A 21,088-nucleotide genomic window follows, 5' to 3' on the forward strand; every position below is an offset into this window, starting at 1 on the left:
TCCTAACCATACTTTGACACAGCTACTGAGGCCCAATACACACCCATCATCAGCTCAGTCACCACCATCTGTCCCTGAAGAAAATTATGGAACAATTCTTGCTTGCTTATTCTGGGGTACATTTGGGGATCCAACAATTATACATGAAAAATCAGGCTGAGTGGCATGGTTACCAATAAAAAACAAATAGGGAAAGGCACGCAAACAGGATCTAATGGATTCTAAAAGAAGAGGAATGGGACTATACCTATCCCATCACTACTACAAACACAAAGAACAGATAAAATGTAAAAAGATATTTAAAAGGTATGCTCTAAAGCAAGCTAATGATCTCTTTGGACCCAACTGATTTCAGCTCTTCAGGATTCATGAGAATTCCACACATGGTGGGTACCCTGAGCCAAGCTCACTATGAGAAATCAGGACTAGACCAGTGTCTCCCATCCATCCCACCAGTGACATAAGAGCTACTACAGCTGCTGCCTGATGTTAAGCCTCCTGTGAAGCTGCAAACAAAGGGATACAGAAGGAAACTGTCACAGTCCTGAAATTAAATTAACTTGTCCTGAGCAAGCTGCCATAAATGCAGGGACTGGACTTGTGACCTATTCAGTCCCCACTACCCATAAAATACCCGGTTCTAAGCTGACATTCCAGGGGGACTAAGGGACAGACAACCATTCAGGAAGGAATGAGTGAAGAAAGAGGGAAAGAGGGATACTCTCTAAATGAAGACAACCAATAAATGTAAACCAACACAGCAAATGCAATGGAAATAATAATCTAAAAAGGGTATATATATTTTTTCAGGATCTTCACAGAGATAGTGGAAGGAATAACATTCATTTAAAAGATGAAATGAAAACATGCACAAATGAAATTAGAAAAAGTAAACAAAAAATATGATAAATGAAAAATACAGAAACTGAAAAGCTTAATGAATGAGATCACCTCTAGTCTGTACACTCTCAAAAAAAGATTAGGAAATTGAAAAACTATGCTGAGAGTACACTACTGAGAAGCAGAAAAAATTATGAATGGGCAGTTAAGAGACATGGAGAATATACAAATACACTTCAAAATATAATCAACTGCAGAAAAATAGAGTTGGAATTGGAAGAGCAGCAGTATTCAAAGGATTTGTGGCTAATAACTTATAAGAACTGAAAATACACAAGAAACCACATTTTGAAATGCATTCTATAAAGGAAGGTGAATCAATAAAAATAAATCCACAACCATAGTGTGTTGTCAAACTACAACACATTGCAAAAACTACTAGAGAAAAGACAAATTCCTATGAAGGAATGACAATTAGACTGACAATGGATTTTTCATCAGTTACAATCAATGCCAAAAGAAAATGGAGTATAGCTCCCACATACTGAGAGAAAATAATTATCTACCTTGAATTCTATATGTAGCTATGTAGTCATAATAGACAAAGAGAGTTTACCACTCACAGACTCTCACTGAAAAAAACAACATTTAAAAACTGAAGAATGCACTTCAGGAAGAAATAATCCAGAGGACAATGAGCAGAGAAACTGACAAAAATATAATAGTGGTATATTTAATTCTTAACCATAAAAATAACCATTTTGTGGGGTTTTGGTGGGTTTTATTTAAAGGTAAAATAAAACCCTAGACAACAAGAAGAAGAAAGATATGTGGAGTATCTGTGCAGGGGGAGGGGACGAATCAATAGATTCTTTTCTTATCTATAGGAGACGAGATGTACTGAATTAATACAGGCTTTATAGACATTTCAAAAATGAAGTGTGTGTTAAAACTGTAAGGACAACTACTAAAACAAGAAAAATACATCATATATATTCCAAGGCAACAAAGGGAATAAGGGGAATAGAGAACAAAGGGGAATAGAGAAACAAAGGGGAATAGAGAAAAAAAATCCCACAGAAGGGAGAAAACAAAAAAGGCAGCAAGGAAAAAGGGTGATTGTGGCAGAAGTGCCCAGATGTCTGCCAAAGGTATGTGTTCCTCTACCACCTAAGGGAGTGTCGCTGGGAAGTGGCTACCACAGTAACTTTATTTCCTAGGTGCCTCTTGCATCTAGGTGGGACCAGATGACTAGCTCTCATCTATGAAATGTGAAAGGTGACATAAATGACTTCCAGGCTAATGTGGTTAAAGAAGAGGTGTGTCTACCCCACCTCCTCTTTCCTTTTCTATGGTGATTATGCAACCTACACATTGAGAGTGACAGGGCCACTAGATGGAAGGAAGGAGCCTGGGTTCCTGAATGACTGCAAGGGGCAGACCATCCATCCTATTTGTGCCACTGATTGGATTTCACGTTATAAAATATAACTGTTATATATTTTGTAAAATATATAACATATATTTTATATAAAACATAACTGTTTTATATGAAATATAACTGTTTTTATATAAAATTTTATGTAAAATATAACTGTTTTGTATTTTATATAAAATATAACTTGTATTTTATATAAAATAAAACTGTTTTGCATTTTATAATATATAAAGTATAATTATTTTATAAACTATATATTACAAAAAATATATAAACATTAAATATAATTATTTTATAATGTAAAATCTAATCTTCAATGGGCTGAGCCACTGAGGTCTCCAGATTAATCTGTAACCTCAGCCAACACTGCCTTAAGTAATATAAATGGTAAACAGAAAACACAAAATAAGCCAAATATATCAACAATCACAAAAATGTAAATAGATTAAGGCAGGGGTTGGCAAACAATAGCTGGCAGAACAAATCTAGCCATGGCTATTTATTCATGTGGCCTGAGGCTGCTTTTGAGTAGCTGTAACAGATACTATATGACCCGTAGAACCTAAAATATTTACGGCTGACAGAAAAAAGTTGCCAACCCCCAGATTAAATCTACATATTTTTAAATGGAATGAAATTGGTTTAATTTTTAAGATCTGAATAATGCTGCTTATGACAAACATAATTTTGAAAATCACACCAAAGACTGGAAAATAAACAGAAGGATAAAGATATTCCAAGCAGATATTAACCAAAAGGAAATATACTTAGCTATGTTAATACAATATAAAAGTTAACCACCACAACTGCATTAATATGGATACATAAGTAAACTACATAAAAATAAAAATAAAAAGATATACCCACAAAATATAACAATCTTGAACTTGTAAGTGCCTCATTACAGAAAGCAAAAATAAGACTTACAAGAAAATTTTTTCTGAACTATAAATAAAGAGGCAAATTTTATCACAAATCTTTCAGAAACTGATAAACCAATAAATATTGGTTAAAGAAGCAGGAGTTAAAAGATTTGAAAGCTGTGAGAGAACAGGTGAGGGTTTCAGAACCACCTGAGGGACTTACTCAAATAACACATACCCTACCACCTTACCCAGAGAGAAGAAAAGGGAGAGATCCTTTGAGACCAACTGATTCAGTATACCTCTTTGATTGTGGAAGAGGGGTATACCTTAGGGGTGTTATGCTATTGTCTTAGTATAATTTGTGCTACTATAACAAAATACCTAAGACTGAGTAATCTATAAAGAAGAGAAATTTATTCTGTCACCGTTCTGGAGGCTGGAAAGTCTAAGATCAAGGCATCAGCAGGTTCAATTGTCTGGTACGGTCTTGTCTCTGCTTCCAAGACGGCACCTTGAGGGTTGTGTCCTCACATGGCACAACATTAAGCCCTCCTTGTAGCCTTTTTATAAAGGCACTAATCCCATTCGCAAGGGATGGAGTCCTCATGACCTAATCACCTCTTAAAGGTCTCACCTCTTAACTGCATCACATTAGCCATTAAGTTTCAACATTTGAATTTTGGAAGGGACACATTCAAACCATAGCAGCTATGATTGAAAAACTAAAAAAAGGTTAGGAATTGTCTTTCTCCAGGTGGGAAACAGCAGACAATCTCTTTACCAAATATTTAAATCGTTTCCAACACGAGCTTCTCCATGGCTACTGGGGATATAAAAGGACTGGAATAAGAAGAACAAAACATCTGTTATAACAGTGATCAGGTATCTCTCCTGAATTTCTGGATAATTGTTCCTAAAATTCAAAATGGGTCAAAGCTTTGTCTTACTATTATAGATTCAGTTTAACTAAATAAGAACGGCTCAGAACAGGAAATTTTTTAAAGCTGTTCAAGACAATCTATATATTGACTTAAAATGTCGGTCATCCAGCTTTAGGGAAATTTTATCAATAGACAATATATTAAAAGGTACTCCATTCCCTTTAAAAGTTCAAGGTGCGGGCCGGGCGCGGTGGCTCAAGCCTGTAATCCCAGCACTTTGGGAGGCCGAGACGGGCGGATCACGAGGTCAGGAGATCGAGACCATCCTGGCTAACACGGTGAAACGCCGTCTCTACTAAAAATACAAAAAAAAAAAAAAAAAAAACTAGCCCGGCGAGGTGGCGGGCGCCTGTAGTCCCAGCTACTCGGGAGGCTGAGGCAGGAGAATGGCGTAAACCTGGGAGGCGGAGCTTGCAGTGAGCTGAGATCCAGCCACTGCACTCCAGCCTGGGCGACAGAGCGAGACTCCGTCTCAACAAAAAAAAAAAAAAAAAAAAAAAAGTTCAAGGTGCGGCCAGGCGCAGTGGCTCACGCCTGTAATCCCAGCACTTTGGGAGGCCAAGGCAGGCAGATCACGAGGTCAGGAGATCGAGAAAATCCTGGATAACGTGGTGAAACCCTGTCTCTACCAAAAATACAAAAAATTAGCTGGGCGTGGTGGCAGGTACCTGTAGTCCCAGCTACTCAGGAGACTGAGGCAGGAAAATGGTGTGAACCCTGGAGGCAGAGCTTGCGGTGAACCGAGATGGTGCCACTGCACTCCAGCCCAGGCGACAGAACGAGGAAAAAAAATTCAAAGTCTGTCTGGCCAACATGGTGAAACCCTGTCTCTACTAAAAATACAAAAATTAGCTGAGCGTGGTGGCAGTTGCCTGTAGTCCCAGCTACTCAGGAGGCTGAAGCAGAAGAATCACTTGAACCCGGGAGGTGAAGGTTGCAGTGAACCAAGATCGCGCCACTGCACTCCCGCCTGGGCAACAAGAGTGAGACTCTGTCTCAAAAAAAAAAAAAAAGGTTCAAGGTCAAAGTTCATTGAGCAAAAGAGATCTAATTTAGTCTAAGGAAACCACCAAAGCGCAGTTTAACTCTGTGACAAAAGAGAAGAATGTAAGGTCCTCCTCTAATCAGCATCAGTCCATTTGGTTTCCCTTCCCATAAGCAACTCTAGCCGTTGCTTATGGGAAAGGATTTACAATAATGTAGTCAATGTAGCAAAATCTCCTTTACCAAAGTAAGTTCTATGACCACTGAAATTTCTAATGAATATATTTTGAGAATATATCATCAAAAGCAAGAGTAAAGAAATTGTGTGTAAATAATGGACGGTAGGCAATATTTTGGAGTAATGAGGAATGCAGTTGATAGAAAACAAATTATAATGTGGAAGGCAGAGAATCACTACTGTTTCTTAAATAGATGAGTGACATGGTGAAATGGTGTTTGTACAAACGACAGACAATTATGCACAAAAGGGATTACACAAAGAGGAGAGAAGCTAGAAGACTTCTGTTTCGGTGGTGTTTTTTTTTTTTTTTTTTTTTTTTGAGACACAGTCTCACTCTGTCACCCAGGCTGGAGTGCAGTGGCACGTTCTCAACTCACTGCAACCCCTGCCTCCCGAGTTCAAGCAATTCTTATGCCTCAGCCTCCTGAGTAGGTGGGATTATACAAATGTGCGTCATCAAGCCTGACTAATTTTTTGTATTTTAGTAGAGATGGGATTTCACCATGCTGCCCAGGCTAGTCTCCAACTCCTGAGCTCAGGCAATCTGCCCACCTCCACCTCCCAAAGTGCTAGAATCCACAGACATGAGCCACCATGCCCAGCCTTAAAGCTAGAAGACTTTTGGATAGTTCAGGTATTAGGCAGTGTGGGTGGGGATTTAGAGCTCCAAGAGAATGAGATGTAATGTAAATGAAGCCTGGAGAGGAGGAACCAAGTAGACTTTGTGAATAACTGGATGAGAGAGGAGGAAGAGGCAGGAGAAGAAAGGAGGAAGGCAGAATGGAGGAGGAAGAAGATGACAAAATTTTCAAAACTTTGTCCGGGCAAGGTGACAGGGAAAAGAAACCTGTATTGACTTGTGGAAGGTTAGTTAGTTTTAGGTTCCCCGAATGTAAGATAAAAGGAAAAAAAAAAGCAAATATTAAAAACTGGGCCAGCAATTGGAGAACACAGTGATTTACAAAGGGTAGCTAGTCCACAGAGCCCTGTATCAGAATCCCCTGGGTTCCTGTTCAAATACAGATTCCAGGGCTCCTCTCCAGACCTACTAAATCACAGTTCCCAGTGTTGGGACCCAGGGAATCTGGATCGTATGAGTTCACAGAAGGGATATACTGAGCACACTGGAGTGTATTCCCTGTTGAACCAGAGATGCACATATGCACACTCTGTATACCAAATCCCAAGTGGCTAAGCTTACCCAAGATTATTGAAGTGGAAGCAGGATCCAACCACTAAGGCTGGGGGTCTCAGTGGTTATGGGTTATGGATAGAGTAGCCAATGAAGGATACAGAAAACAAGAAGTTTATAAACTTAGCATGAACCAGTATTACACATTATCACAAGAATGAGGACATTTCTAGTGGAAGCATTATTGGATAGTTGAATGTTGGTTATTCCCCCTGCCCCCAAAGTACTAGGTGATTATACTGGAACCTTAACAGCTGACTAAGAACACAGTTTGAGCCTGCTGATACTCACCCTAGACAATAACAAAGATCAATTAGCTAATAGCAGGTACAAGTAGTAAAACATTTGGCCGGGCGCGGTGGCTCAAGCCTGTAATCCCAGCACTTTGGGAGGCCGAGACGGGCGGATCACGAGGTCAGGAGATCGAGACCATCCTGGCTAATACGGTGAAACCCCGTCTCTACTAAAAATACAAAAACTAGCCGGGCGAGGTGGCGGGCGCCTGTAGTCCCAGCTACTTGGGAGGCTGAGGCAGGAGAATGGCGGAAACCCAGGAGGCGGAGCTTGCAGTGAGCTGAGATCTGGCCACTGCACTCCAGTCCGGGCGACAGAGCGAGACTCCGCCTCAAAAAAAAAACATTTAAGTCTTCATTTCCTCAAAGAGATAGCAGATCTTACCGCTCTCATTTTCATCATGTATTTAACAAACAAGACCCAAATGTACAAAATTTTTGTGTTAAAAAAATTAAGAAACATGTGAAACAGATAATACCTAATATTCTAAGCTTTGGTGGGGTGGGGGGTGGGGGGAGAAGGTCACTGGCCCTAAGTTTGCTTTTCCTTAAAGTTACACCATTTCCTTTCCATTGTTGTTGTTTTTAACTGGTCATAATTTCCAAGACAACAGCTGACTACTGGGTTGTATTCTTCAGCGTAAGAATTGTAGGCAAGTGCTCTTCAGGATATAGTGAAGGTCTCTGATGCAAATGCCCAAATGTTCTTGAATTAATGAATTATAAAAACCTGGCCGGGCATGGTGGCTCACGTCTGTCATCCCAGCACTTTGGGAGGCCAAGGTGGGTAGATCATGAGGTCAAGAGATTAAGTCCATCCTGGCCAGCACAGTGAAACCCCGTCTCTACTAAAAATACAAAAATTAGCTGGGCGTGGTAGCATGTGCCTGTAATCCCAGCTACTTGGAAGGCTGAGGCAGGAGAATCGCTTGAACCTGGGAGGCAGAGGTTGCAGTGAGCCAAGATAGTGCCACTGTACTCCAACCTAGCGACAGAGCAACACTCCATCTCAAAAAAAAAATTAAAATTAAAAATAAAGATAAATTTTAAAAAATCCAATCACCACAAACCTTAAAATTGGAAAGTTTCTCACTGCAACAACAGCAATTTACACACCTGCCATGCTTTGCAAAGTACAAGGCACTTTCCCAAGCGTTTCTCACAGATCTTTCTGTCAACCCTAAAAGGCAAGCAGGGTAGTTATTATCCCCATTTCACATGAGAATGTGGGTTGTCCAAGAGCTGGGACTGGGGTTAGAACTCTGACCATCAGACCAAAATATCGTTCCATGACACCCAAAACACACAATAAATTAAAAAGAGATTTTTTTTCACTCTTTAAAAATAATCGGACAGGAAGATTTAATTAATAAATGTTTTACTTGCAGTTAACACTATCAAATATGACAACAGGGCAGCCTCAGTTTTTTGGTAGATTGAAACTTAGACTTCCTGGGAAACAAAAACTTTCATGAGCTGTGTGAATGAACAGAGTTGATGGGGGAAGTGAAATCACAGCATCAATAAAGAGATGTGAAATATAAAGGCTTTACGCACCTTGGGTCCTAGCATGAGAAATTAACTCCTACCCACCTTTACAACCCAGGAATATACAGAGCCATTCCTAGAAGCAGTGAGGCTGGCCTATAGAGGCGATCGTATATGAGGGCCTGAACAGCCTCCAGAGGAGGAAGTGAGTGGAGGCTCATAATAGGAGTCCAGGGGTGTTTGTCACTCAGACCCACTGTTCTAGAATGATTCAGGTTAAACCTAGCTAAGATTAAAAAGTTAATTACAGGCTGGGTGTGGGGGCTCACACCTGTAATCCCAGCACTTTGGGAGGCTGAGGTGGGCGGAACACGAGGTCAGGAGATGGAGACCATCCTGGCTAACATGGTGAAACCCCGTCTCTACTAAAAATAAAAAAAAAAATTAGCCGGGCATGGTGGCAGGCACCTGTAGTCCCAGTTACTCAGGAGGCTGAGGCAGGAGAATGGCGTGAACCTAGGAGGCAAAGCTTGCAGTAAGCCAACATCACGCCACTGCACTCCAGCCTGAGCGACAGAGCAAGACTCTGTCTCAAAAAAAAAAAAGTTAATGACAAAGAATTATCTCATTAATAGCTTCCTGAAGAGCAGCATGAGAAGACACCACAGTGTAGAAGTTATTTCTGAAATCGCCCCCACGTGAGAAGAGCCTGTCTTACCATGAAGTAAGTGAGGTAGAGTCATGGAAAGATATTGTTACTGTTGTGTGACTTTATTATACATTAATTCATTCAGAAAGTACTGAGGTCAGACTTTGTGGCAGGCATTGTTGTAGACAGTTGGAATACAGCAATAAACAGAACAGATGAAGTCTTGCTCTTTGGAAATTATTCTAGTTGGGGAAGACAGAAAGCAAGCAAATAAGTAAGTATGTGATGGAAAGAACTGCCACAAAAAAAGTAGAGCAGGATAAAGGGAATGTGATTTGGCAAAATACAAGTTGTGTTTCTGCTTTAAATCTATTTTTATAAATCATTGAAAATACATTTGAATAATCTTAGTAGTTGTGAATGTTGAGGATCATTTCATAATGATAACAGAATCAATTCATCAAGAAGACACAGCAATCTTAAATATGTATGTAACAGGAAAACTTCAAAATACATGAAGAAAAAAATGTTAGAACTGAAAGGTCAGATTGAGAACTCTGCAATTACAGCTGGAAATTTAAACAGTCCTCTCTGAATAACTGATGAAAGATACACAGAAAATCGGTAAGGATATGCATGATTTGAACATTATCAACTAAGTTGGCTAAATAACCCATGTGACAAAGAAAAATTTTTTAAACTACAAACACAGTACAATAAAATTTGTAGGATTCAGCCAAAGTAGTGCCTAGAAAGAAATGTGTGGCTTTAAATGTTTGTATTCGGAAAGAAAAAAAGGTCTAAATATAACAATCTAAACTTCTACCATAAGAAACTGGGGAAAGAAGAGGTAATTAAACCAAGAGTAAACAAAAGGGAGGAAATAAGAAAGAGCAGAAATCAACAGAAAATGTACAATTCTATTTTGGGTTTCCAAAAAACCCAAAAACTGGTTTTTCAAAAAATGTAATAAAACTGAAAAATTTCTAGCCAGATGGATCAACAAAATAAGAGAGAAATTGCAAAATACCAACATCAGCAATGAAAGAGACAACACTACAAATACTACAAAGATTAAAAGAAAATAAAGTAATATGAAAAATTTCACGCTGCCACTTTAGGACAAAACTACTGTTTTCCTTGAAAAAAGCAGAAGCACATACAGAGTTATATTTCTTTGAAATAGCGGTTTCTAAGTGTAGTCAACCATGTAACTATCACTGTTAACCAAAATAACTTCTATTTTGCAGAGAAAAGTGGGGGGCTAGATAATTGTGAACTGTCACAACCCAGCATTTTATCAGATTAGCAGAGCTCGTCAATATACATAACACAACTTTCTACAGTGGCTAACATCCCTAATACAACTCCTTAAAGTGGCAAAAATAAACACATTACTTAATATGACCCAAACAGATAGCCTGTCTATAGCATATAAACATAAAAAGCAGAAGTAAAGCTATAATTATGCTTAATAACTAATATTTTAATTGTTACTTAGAAATTATCTAGTTATGCACTGATTTTTCCATTAGCCCAATTTAAAACTGATCCAAGACTTTAATTTACCTAGATCTTGGAAACTTATCTTCCATCTGACATGCTACAGACCAATGACTAACAAAAAGAAGTTCACCAAAACAAGTATGCAACTTGGTCAAACACAAATTTACACTTTTCATAAGCAAGCATTAAGCAGAAGTAATGTAAGCTTATTTGATCAATAAACCTGCATACACTTAGAAAAACATACCCAGGCACAATAAAAATGTACACTTGTATTATATACAACACTGATAAATCAAAGAAGACACAGCTGTTTTCACTAAACCAAATTAATACAACAGTCTAGTTTACCAAAGATGTGCCTAAATTATGTGAATTTGAATTCTTAAAATGTTCCTAAGCCAGTTGCTTTTGGAATACTTTTTAAATCTAGCACATTGAAATTTTTAGAAATTCCATTTATTATTTTCTGGGAGTTATTGGCATACTAGGCTTATGTAAGCATTTATTCATCTTTTCAACCAGCAGTCTCCAACCTTTTTGGCACCAGGGACTGCTTTCCTGGAAGACAAATTTTCCCTGGGGTTGGTGGGCTAGATGGTTTGGGGATGAAACTGTTCCACCTCAGATCATCAGGCATTAGATTCCCATAAGGAGGGTGCAACCTAGATCCCTCACAAGCACAGTTCACAATAGGGTTTGTACGCCTATGAGAATCTAATGCAGCTGCCAATCTGCCAGGAGGCAGAGCTCAGGTTACAATGCTCACCTGCCCTCTGCTCACTTCCTGCTGTGCGTCCAGGTTCCAAACAGGTCACAGATGGGTACCAGTCCATTGCCTGGGGGTTGGGGACCTTTGTCTTAAATCAATCAGAACCGAACTCCTTTAATGTAGGAGATTTCATAATCTAAGTTGTTAACACCCTCTAGATTTAGGAAAGCATTACACATTCATATAATGGGAGGGAAACACTTTTCTGAATTACAAACATGCAGACAAAGAGTTTATAGCTTTAATTCTAAAATTTCACTCATGGATCAAGAATAAACACAGAAACACACACACAAAAATCACCAATTCAGATATCAAAGAGCTGTTCCCCTTCTGGGTGGGCACAATATTCTTAATTGATTTGAGCCCAAAATGGACAAAAGGCATATAAACAAGACTAATAAACTAGTTTCTCTATAGTCTCTCACCCAACAGAGACTAGATCTCTATAAATATTAATTCATTCACAGAGCTTACTAAATGATTAGACCATGACACAAAATTCCCAATTATTGTTTTCACCCAGTACAGCAGATGCACTGGCTGGAAGCAAAACAAAGACAAACCACAAACTTTATTAATAGAAAAAAATATTAAAATTAGAAAAACGGAGTCACCAAAGTTCCATTGTCATTTGGCATCCAAGAAAAAAATGTGTTTGGGCTTTAAGCAGCCCACAGGCTAGCCTGGTAAAACATATATCTGGTTTTGTTAGATGAATCCAATAGACAACTCATTGGAAGATCTCTAACTTTTAAAAACACAATTTTTTAAAAAATGGATAAAATCATGCCTCTCATACAGATAAAAAAAGAACACGTTAAAGATTTTATTTATCATGAATCAATGCAGAAACATAGTAGATGTCACAACTAGTTCAAAAGAGAAATAAAAAAATTATGTGTAATAAAAGAAGGTTGAATGTGCAAATGGAAGCAAAACTGGGTTCCTCCACAGTGGTGAAGAGAAGTCAATTGAACTTCCAGTCAGGAGAGAATTTGCACAGCTATGAACAGAAATTATTAACTGCCATGAGTTATTTACAATGTACAGAGTTGTAAAATAGCTTCCATAGAATGGGAATCAGGTTTTGTTTTTTCCAAACAATTCAGTTTTCTACCTGGGCACAAGTTTTTTCCCATACAAATAACATCTATTTGTAAATAACGTTTTTCTTAAATGTTATTTCAGAAAAGAGGATGAGTGTATATAGAGTTAAATTTATAGTAATTACAATAAATTAAGAAGTTCCTCTCTGACATGGTTTTTTCCCTACCAAAAAAACAGAACATGAGGTTTATCTTCTACACATTAGGGAACTGGTTGCCGTGAAAGGGCTCCAAGCACCAAAATATCTCACATCAGCTTCACCAGAGTAACTTTCTCATTTTATTAAAAGTAGCCATTACAACACAGATAGGTCATATGGGTGATGTGCCAGATGGTCCTCTGAATACATTGGCATAGGTCAATCCTCTGGAAACTGTAAGAAGTTGGGTCTGGGAATCTATCACTAAGAAAGCTTGAGAAATACTGTTCTAGTATATTTTAGTTTGTGGAGTTAGTTAGCAGAGCCCTGAAGAAATAAAGCCCAGACTGGTGTGCCTTTAAATATCCTTGCAATTGTAAGTGGGACATTTAGGAGGAGTCTTGGGGAGCCAGTGGGTGCATTATGAGGGAAGGAAGTATGGCCATAAAAGGAAGCCAGTAGCAAAGAAAGCGGCCTGGTGGTGAACTTGAAACAAGCTTCACCTGATGTAGTGTGTCTGATGGAAAAGAAAGGAGAAGAGAGAAAAGAAAGAAGGGTGCTGACAAGCCCAAAGAAGATCTCATAAAGGCTGAGAGTTCACAGGAGGCATGGAGAGAAAGAGAGAAGCAGAGAGAGAATGCAAAAAGGTATCTCACAGACACTCTGGCAATTAAATCAGAATCTCTTGCCAGGCACAGTGGTGTGCACCTGAAAACCCAGCTACTTGAGAGGCTGAGGCAGGAGGATCACTTGAACCCAGGAGTTCCAGAGCAGTCTAAGCAACATAGTGAAGACCCTGTCTAAAAACAACAAAAACAACAAAGCCAGAATCTCCAGGGGAGGACTCAGTCACTTGTATTTTTAAAAGCTCTTGTGATTGCGACCTGCCGACTGGGTTGATAACCTTTGTTCCCCACCTGGAGTTCACCAATTTCACACCAGGTGAGGCTGGTCATTGATGCTGTGGTTCTAAATGACTCATCTGTTCCTTGCTAAAGAGGATGTGAGGATTTAGGATGAGTTTCTTCTTCTTTTTAATTAGAGCAAAATTCCTGAAGAGGAAATGACCTGTGGTTTTTTACTTTCAATTGTGTCACATCACTGAATGTGCCCTTTCTGTGAGTAAAAAGAAAAAGAACAAGGTCAGCTTTCTACATAGTGTGTGCTGTTTTGTTGTTGCAGTCAAATGAGCAGAACTCAGAAACATAATTGTAAAATGGCAGGCTTTATCTTTTTCTTTGTAGTTTACTGCAAATAGTATGACCTAGTAATACTACAAGTGGTGCAGTAAAAAGAGCAATGAATTTGGCATCAGAAGATGGTAGGACCGTGGCCAATCTTGCCCAGGGAGGTCACTACACTTATATCAGCCTCAGTTTCCTCTTCCAAAAAATAAGATACATCTCTTTGGATCTAAAATGTCGTTGATTGCGAAATGCACCATACTTTTACATGTCACAAAGAAAAGGTAGTTGTTTTATTTCAGTTAATGTAAATAATTAAAATTATGTTTATTGATAAGTTCAAATGTTCCAGAATATAAAAATAAAACATTTGTCTCATTGAAAAAATCCTTTAAATAAATTTCTTAAAGCCAATTTGTTAATAATTCCTATTAAGTAAGGCTCATGGTGAGGGTGGGGGGCCAGAGCGCGGTGGCTCACGCCTGTAATCCCAGCACCTTGGGAAGCCAAAACGGATGGATCACCTGAGGTCAGGAGTTCCAGACCAGCCTGGCCAACATGGTGAAACCCTGTCTCTACTAAAAATACATAGACAGGGCATGGTAGCACAGGCCTGTAGTCCCAGCTACTTGGGAAGGTGAGGCAAGAGAATCACTTGAACCTGGGAGGTGGAGGTTGAAGTGAGCCGAGATCGCACCACTGCACTCCAGCCTGGTTGACAGAGGCTCCCATCTCAAAAAAAAATTCATCCTTCTCAAATGAGTCAAATCATACAAAATATTATTTAATTAAATAGCCACCTACCTCATAAATTTCCTATAAAGATTTGAAAAAGAACACTATTTCCTCCTAAAAAAAAAAGTGATTGGAAATTCATATATACTTAACCACAGGTACTAATACTAGAGTTGTTTTTGTCAAAATGCAAATACGGGATCTTAAATAGTTTTGAGTTTAGCAGAAGCCAATAGGGTTTTAATGTTGCAAGTGTGCAGTGTGAAGACATGCTAAACTCAAAAATGTTTAAGATCTCATATTTGCATTTGGCAAAAACAACTTTAATCTAACCTAAGAAGAGTAATTTGCTAGAACAAGTAACCAAACAACTATGGAAAGCACCTGGTCATGGGATCAAATGATCCAGAGACTCAAGTGGTATCAACACTCTTTCCTAACTTATTTCCCTGATCTTATTATTCTCTCAGTCTCTTCCATGGAATGCAGAACTTAGCCACCATAGGCCATGGGGTTACATCCTTATAACTCACAAGTAAACTTATAACTCACAAACTCACAATGTTTGTTTATAAACATTGGTTAATGGGTACAAAGCTACAATTAAAGAACAGGGAAAAAAATCTGATGTTCTATTGCACAGTAGGGTGAAGACGGTTAACAGTAAAATTTTGTATACCACAAAATAACTAGAGGAGAGGCTACTGAATGTTCTCACCACAGAGAAAGGATAAATGCATGAGGTGGTGGATACACTACCCTGGTTGGATCGTTATACAACATAGACATGTATCGAAACATCAAATTGCACCCCATAAATATGTACAACTACAATGTGTCCTCAAAACAAAACAAAAAGCAAGCAAACCACCAGACCAGACCTTCTACTTGGATATTGTTCATGGGTGTATCCTAAAACCATTAAAGGAAAGATTTCTGGGAAACTTTATAGTGTGAGGGGTCAGACGGCTGACCACCTGCACCCACAGGTCAGGGGTAGGCATCACTCATACCGGGACAGCCAGCGGATACACGACTCTCGCTGAGGTGCAGTAAGCACACACCCTACCACTGTGTTTGAAGCCGTGCGGGCTTCAAAACAAAACACAACACAACTGACCCAGAATCGAATGAGTCCATCACCCCTAACTATAAATTTTCAAGAAACATGGAGGCTAGAGAAACAAGTTAAACGACACCATCCGTAAGTAATGGGCCAAATCCCAAGATCTGTGACATTCCACAGGGCAAATATCCCTCAGTATATGAATGACATGAAGAAAAACGAGGCGAGGGCAATTAGAGGACAACAGAGACCCAGGGTCGTAGCAACGGAATACAACGTGGGACCTTGTTTGGATCTCTATGACAATTCGACTGTAATAAGGAATTTCTGAAATAAGGAAATTTGAAAGTAGACTGAATATTAGGTGCCATGAAGGAATTACTTTAATTTTCTAGGTGTAATAATGGTAGGTTAATTACTTTTAAAAAAAAAAAAATTACTCGTCAGAGGAAGTTTATGGTGAAACGACCTGTTCTAAAGGTGTCGCGCCGACCCCGGGCCGGCTCTCTCGGTGCAGCAGGAGCCTCGTTATCAGGGTGTCTCCAGCTCGCCTGGGCGCTGGACCCCGCCGCGCGGTCCGAGGCGGCCGCAGCGTTGGTAGCTCCCGGCATGCTCCGCGGGCTGAGCTCCGCAGCAAGAGAACTCAAAGCCCCGGGCCTGGGTCCCACGCGGGGCCCCTTACCCAAAGTGCCCCGGGTGCTCATTTGCATGTCCCACCCAACAGGTAAACCTGACAGGTCAGTCGCGGCCGGGTACGGCCTGGCGGTCAGAGCACCAAACGCACGAGCTTGTGATGCGGTTCTAACGCATGAAATTCTCCTAATGGCCCCAAGATGAACGGGAAAGCGCGCGATTCGCTCACCGTAACTAAACAGGTGAGAGACTCCCGTGCCTTATAAGGCCTGCGGGCAAACCTAATTCTGTGCTCGCTTCGGCAGCACATATACTAAAATTGGAACGATACAGAGAAGATTAGCATGGCCCCTGCGCAAGGATGACACGCAAATTCGTGAAGCGTTCCATATTTTGCGCGGTTCACGAAGGTTACCAGACAAGAGACGGTGGTGTTTGTAGAGGCTGTTCAAGATATCTCTAGACCTGCATTTTCCTGCTCGCGGACTTGGCCCAGTGGACTTCTACGACGCTGTCTGGGCCTCCCACCGGTTCTGTCGCCCCGGTGGGCTCCCTTCCTCGACAACCTCCATCTTCAAGGCGCCCAGTCACGTTACTATTAAGTTACCCAGGTGATCCTCCTATCTGCACCCAAATACTTGTTTTCATTGATTAAAATATGCTTTCAGGCTGGGCAATGAACATTCCTCCTAATCGAATTTCCCATCACAGAATCTGTCCGATTTATGTAAACCGGCCTAAGTACTTCTTAGAGGATACATGAAAACAGAAGACTGGTGAAAACAGATCCAGATGGACCTTGCTACTGTGTGGCCAGTATTCAAATGGGTCCTGGAGCTCTTGAATCTATAGGCACAGGCCAACATTGATCTCCAATAATACCAGTCCTTAGTAGCATTCCTTTCCTTTGTGCAGCTCGCAGTCTAAGAGAAAAAGGGTGTAAGCACTCAGGTCTAAAATGATGGAGAATGGCACAAAGTAGGCGCCAGAAGTGAGCGCTAATGTTTCCTTCCTTTAGTAGAGATTTATTAGTTTAGGAAAGATTTAGTAAGGGGTCATTGAACAATTTATATGCCAGGTGGTCTTCTACTGAACAAAAGCCAAACAAGCTGGGGCCATCTGGAGTTTGTGTTGTTTGGGGAGACAAGACCGTAAGTCTATTTCAGAATGTAAAAGTTCAATGAAGAAGGCACAAGATGACCTTTCTCCATTTCCAAAATGCGTATTAACGATATATTCGCAGACGACATTCCACGGGTGACTGGTCCGTTCCCACTTCATAGATCTCCTCACACAAATTTTTTGTATGAGGTCAGAAGATCGAGACCACCCTGGCTAACACGGTGAAACCCCGTCTCTACTAAAAAATACAAAAAACTAGCCGGGCGAGGTGGCGGCGCCTGTAGTCCCAGCTACTCGGGAGGCTGAGGCAGGAGAATGGCGTGAACCCGGGAGGCGGAGCTTGCAGTGAGCTGAGATCTGGCCACTGCACTCCAGCCTGGGTGACAGAGCGAGACTCCGTCTCAAAAAAAAAAAAAAAAAAAAACCCACAATTTCGTCATTGGGTGCCACCCATTTTTGCTTAGATTCACACTATTTCCTTAGTGCTAGTTAGCAGATACTGAAATGACTTTCGCAGACTACGCAAAAATATGGAACGCTTCACGAATTTGCGTGTCATCCTTGCGCAGGGGCCATGCTAATCTTCTCTGTATCGTTCCAATTTTAGTATAATGTGCTGCCGAAGCGAGCACACAACCAACCCTATCCGCAGGCTTTATAAGGCACGGGAGTCTCTCACCTGTTTTGCTTACGGTGAGCGAACCGCGCACTTTCCCGTTCATCTTGGGGCCTTTAGGAGAATTTCATGCAATAGAACCGCATCACAAGCTCGTGCGTTTGGTGCTCTGACCGCCAGGCCGTACCCGGCCGCGACTGACCTGTCAGGTTTACCTGTTGGGTGGGACATGCAAATGAGCGCCCGGGGCACTTTGGGTAAGGGGCCCCGCGTGGGACCCAGGCCCGGGGCTTTGAGTTCTCTTGCTGCGGAGCTCAGCCCGCGGAGCATGCCGGGAGTCTGGCAGTCCGTGCGGCAGCAGTGGAGCGCGGAGGACCGGGCCGGCCTGGAGCGCTTGGCGTCTCACCGAAGCCTCTCTGGGAGCTGGGGAGGCGGTTGGCCCGCTAGGTCACTAGGTCGAGCAGGGGTCCTCCCCAAAACATGGAAATTTTCACCGCTATTTCGCCAGTGACACTGGGGCCTTGTGCCTACAGACTTTGCCGAAGTGAGCCCAGAGTTCAACTCTCTGGGAGAGTCCTAGCAACGACTCGACCACTCGGTTCCGGAGCGGTCGGCACCACATTCTAAGCTGCCGTGGACTACACTGGCATCTGCGTGACTGTCTCCGGCCGGTGTGCATAGGCGCCCGTCGGGTCGGGAGCTGAAGACCTTGGACAGGGCGGCCACTCCCCTCTAGTACAGCAGCTCCTCAGTCCATTCTGCTCAGGGGCCTCTGGGGTCAGGGACGGAGGAGCCCGCGCGAGTAGCCACGCCCCTTCACAGGTGTCTTCCCTCGACCGCTACTTTCTCCCCTGGCAGCCGAACACAGGAACGCTGAAAAACAGGCTGAGAGGTGAATTTGAGGAATTACATCGTTCCCTTAGAGTTGAACTGGAGTAGCATTCTTGTACGTCCTTATACCCCCTGGCACTCTAATCCTAACCCTGTTAGGATACAAACGTACAGGACAGACCTACTGTCAAGAAATACTCTAGTAGTGTTAAATATTCTGATTTTTAACTACAGCAAAAATCATACTGTTCAAGTCATATCCCTGAGGGTTGTGAGATGAGGGCCAAAGATCAAAGCCTCTGGTATTTATTTGGTTACAGTATTTCATATATTGAAGTAAGTGAAGGGCAAGTGTTTGCCTGTGTTGCGTTAAAACGGCACCTTGAATGAGGACTATGGCACATTTACCAATAACTGGAGTTTTGCTGCTTTTTCTCCTTCCTTTGGTCGTTTTACCCCTTCCTGAAAACAATATTTTGAAGTAGAAACCTACTAAAAATCAGTAATTGAGAAAATTTTTAATTGGTATCCAATTTTCTGATGTACCAAAAGAAAATAGTGTGAAATCATATACGAGTTTCTGGTATTGCTGAGCCAAAAACAGAAAAAGGAACAGAAAGGTAAGCCCACAGGAATTATTGCTAAGCCTATCTTTTTCCATGTTTGTGGTTATAATTCTTTTCTTTCACAGCTTTTGAAAAGTAATAAAAACACTATGTTCTTTCCTCCTCAAAAAAATTAGGCAAAAACGACATTCCTGTTGAGTTAAATTGGCCAATTACAAATAAAATGTGCTTTGATATATTTCTTCTAATGCTCTATCTTTCCAATAAGCTGTTTCTGCTTTGTGACTTCAAAGCTAGGAAGCAGTAAATTGATGTTCAATTTTATGATTTGAAGAAGAATATCAAAATTCTTTCATGTTCTCTCTTTAAAACCTTACAACTAATCAGTTTATTAAAGGATACATGGTTAGAAGAATCTATAGTTAGAAGGACGATCAGAGTTACAGGGTCATGAACTTGATGTCCCTACAAGCTATATGGGCCTTCAGAGTTAGGCTGCATTCCCAGATGACTACTTATAAACTCTTTCCGTTCTGAAATAAAGGAAAAGACCTAGCACAAAAAAGAAAAAGAAATGTTTGAAGGTTGGCAGAAGATAAATCCATTGGGGGAAAAAAATCTTTATAAATGGTTGTAGACCTGGTGAAGTCCCAGAGTTTTGTGAGGCCAAGGTGGGAGGACCCCTTGAGACCAAGTGTTCAAGACCACCTGGGCAACTTAGACCCGAGCCTCCCTATCTCTCTCTATATATAGAGAGGTATCTCTATATATCTATATATATTATATATGTTTATATATATTTATATATTATATTTCTATATATAGATCTATATTTATAATCTTCAGGTATATACACCCAATATATACCTCTCTCTATATATATACACCCAGTATATCTATATATTTATATATAGATATAGATATATCGATATATGTAATTGGCATACATATATCGACATATGTATGTAATTGGGCAATTTAACTCAACAGGAATGTCGTTTTTGCCTAATTTTTTTCAGAGGGAAAGAACATATTGTTTTTATTACTTTTCAAAAGCTGTGAAAGAAAAGAATTATAACCACAAACACAGAAAAAGATAGATATATCGATATAGCTATATATCTGTACATATATCTATATATAGAGAGATATACTGGGTGTATATTTACATATAGAGAGAGAGAGGTATATACTGGGTGTATATACCTGAAGATTACCTGAAGTTAGTTTAATTATTAAGACAATTCTTAAGCTATTTTTAAAGTTTCAGTCTTGAATTTATAGTTAGACCATTGGAGATAAAGAAGAAACAAGGCTTCTCATTGTGTTTTATTTATATCTGTGTGGGACTCTGTATACTGGATATATATATATATATCATGCCCAGTGGCATGCTCCTATAGTCCTAGCTATTTGTGAGGCTGAAGATAGCTTTAGCCCAGGAGTTCAACGCTGCAGTGAAGTATGATCAAACTGCTACACTGCAGCCTGGGTGACAGAGTGAGAACACTGTCAGTAAAAAAAAAAATAATAAATTGTTTTAAATGCTCAGATGTGTACAGAAATAATACGAAAACTTAATTTTAGAGTTATGGCATTACTGAACAATGTAATGTTAAAAGAGCTAAAACAATTTCTCACAGGTGATTTATATATGTCCTCTTTTAAAACACAACATTCTCCCAAGATCTCCATTGTTACTTAAATTCCTTCTATTGTTCTTTAAATAAATATAAACACAAAACGGCATGAACTCCTTTCTCTTATAGCTGTTACACAGCTCTAAAAAGCAGATTTGCAAATTTGACACGAAAGTACAAATTAATAAAATTGAAATTAACAGCATTAATTTATTAATGTACTGCAGTAGATAATG

General features: G+C 40.2%; 1 protein-coding gene and 2 non-coding genes across 4 annotated transcripts in view; 1 reads left to right on the plus strand and 2 right to left on the minus strand.

Annotated features, from left to right (window-relative positions):
- AKAP6 (A-kinase anchoring protein 6) overlaps positions 1-16,127 on the minus strand; it is a 657,824-nt gene extending 641,697 nt beyond the window's left edge. For both annotated transcript variants that reach the window (XM_033188313.1, XM_033188311.1), the window contains exon 1: positions 15,914-16,127. The gene's annotated coding sequence lies outside the window, so the exon portion shown is untranslated. The remainder of the gene's footprint in view (positions 1-15,913) is intronic.
- Positions 16,128-16,366: 239 nt separating this feature from the next.
- Positions 16,367-16,473, plus strand: LOC117071622. The gene has a single exon (XR_004432390.1). It is a non-coding gene; the product is annotated as a U6 spliceosomal RNA (small nuclear RNA).
- A 1,250-nt stretch (positions 16,474-17,723) lies between these two features.
- LOC117071627 lies at positions 17,724-17,832 on the minus strand. Its single transcript, XR_004432395.1, has one exon. It is a non-coding gene; the product is annotated as a U6 spliceosomal RNA (small nuclear RNA).
- Between the last annotated feature and the right edge of the window lie 3,256 nt (positions 17,833-21,088).

Source organism: Trachypithecus francoisi, unplaced genomic scaffold (genome assembly GCF_009764315.1).
Source record: "Trachypithecus francoisi isolate TF-2019V2 unplaced genomic scaffold, Tfra_2.0 Lachesis_group3, whole genome shotgun sequence".
Lineage (NCBI taxonomy): Eukaryota > Metazoa > Chordata > Mammalia > Primates > Cercopithecidae > Trachypithecus > Trachypithecus francoisi.